The following is a 1,591-nucleotide window of genomic DNA, read 5'->3' on the forward strand; positions in this document are numbered from 1 at the left end:
TTCCTCTTCCCTCCTCTAGCAGGTGCCTCAAGGTTTATTCTCTTAAGAAATGGAACTAGAGCAAGTAGTAGGGGAATGATAGAAGGAATATAGGAAGATTAAGTTATGCTGGGAAGGCAGCAGGCAGAAGAGTGTCTGCATCTGTTGGAAGGTTGAGCAGCTAATGCCTGGAGCAGACAACTGAGCTGACGTGAGGAAATGCCTTCGGAAACACGCAGAGCAGCTTGGAACTGGTAAAGAAAACCTGTTCTGGGGAAAACAGGCAGCAGGAGTCCTTGAAGAACCTGATAAGGGGCTAAGAACCTTAAAGTTGAGTAGGAATAGAGAAAGAATTTCTAAGTTACTATTGAAATAAGTGAGTATTCTTGCATCTAACCTCTATCAGCATTCCTGGGGTTAGAAAGAATGAATGTTCACTTCCAGACAATTCACAAAAGAGGAAATACAAGTGCTGGGAACACAAATGGAAAAAAGTTCAGAGTCACACATAATCAAAGGAGATGCATATACAAACAATGAGAGGTCAGTTTTAACTAAAATTTAAGCAAAAAATGAAGAGGTTAAGAATACTTAATGCTGCATACTTACCTGGCAGGGGAGACACCATGATCACGAAGGTGGTTTTCCCAGGGCCAGGCTTATCCATTGCACTCCAGATGTGCTGACCCTGCGATTTCCCCAAATGTGGGAAACTCGACTGCATAATTTGTGGTAGTGGGGGACTGCGTTTGCGCTTTCCCCTGGTGAAAAAAAAAAAAGAATACTTAATGCTGGCCAGGGTGTATTGAAACAGGCCCGGGTATACTACTGGAGGGAATATAATAGACTACTATTTGAAGAAAGTGATTTGACAATAGGTATCAACAGCTTTGAATTTATATTTTCCCTTTGGCCCATAAATCTGGGACTCTTACCTAAGGAAATAACAGGAAATGCAAATAAATATAAATGATAGAAGATGTTTAACATTCATTAATTTTAATAATTAAGATTTAAAATAAACTAAGTATTCAACAAGAGCATCCAAGTAAATTATGTTGCCTTGCTGTAGTGAAATATTATGCAGCTATTAAAATCTATGTTTACAGAGTTGTAAATTTGAAATATAGATGCAATCATTTTAAATAGCATAAACATTTGTTTATATTATACATTCTCAAGTATGTTAAAAAAAACATTTGAAGGAAAATGCCAAAATATAACAGTTCCCATGAGTGTTTTGAAATTTCTCTATCGAATCTTTAGATATTCTAAATAAGTCTTTTTTTATTAAAAAAAAAAGTGTAGGAATGAGTGCCTTTGGAGAAGATCTGAAAAAATAACTGTTTTTTATTAAATGACTTCAAACTCATCAGGGAACACAGGTATAATGAATTTGTAGAGGTGCGTTACTTTAAAATCTGAATTTATGTTGGGGAATGAGTCAACGAAATTTGACAGGCAGCACAATACCCGCCCCCCCCCAAGATGTCCACATCCTAATCCCCAGAACCTGTGAACAGGTAAAGTTACAGGGCAAGACAGAATTAAAGTTGGAGATGGGATCAAGGTTCCTAACCAGCTGCCCTTCAGATAGGGGGATTATGCTGGT

The 1,591-nt window shown here is 37.6% G+C and overlaps 1 non-coding gene across 1 annotated transcript; it reads left to right on the top strand.

The window, feature by feature from the left end:
* The first annotated feature begins 580 nt into the window (after positions 1-580).
* On the top strand, positions 581-743 carry LOC115305875. The gene has a single exon (XR_003915064.1). It is a non-coding gene; the product is annotated as a U1 spliceosomal RNA (small nuclear RNA).
* Positions 744-1,591: the final 848 nt, after the last annotated feature.

Source organism: Suricata suricatta, chromosome 10 (assembly GCF_006229205.1).
Source record: "Suricata suricatta isolate VVHF042 chromosome 10, meerkat_22Aug2017_6uvM2_HiC, whole genome shotgun sequence".
Classification (NCBI taxonomy): Eukaryota; Metazoa; Chordata; class Mammalia; order Carnivora; family Herpestidae; genus Suricata; species Suricata suricatta.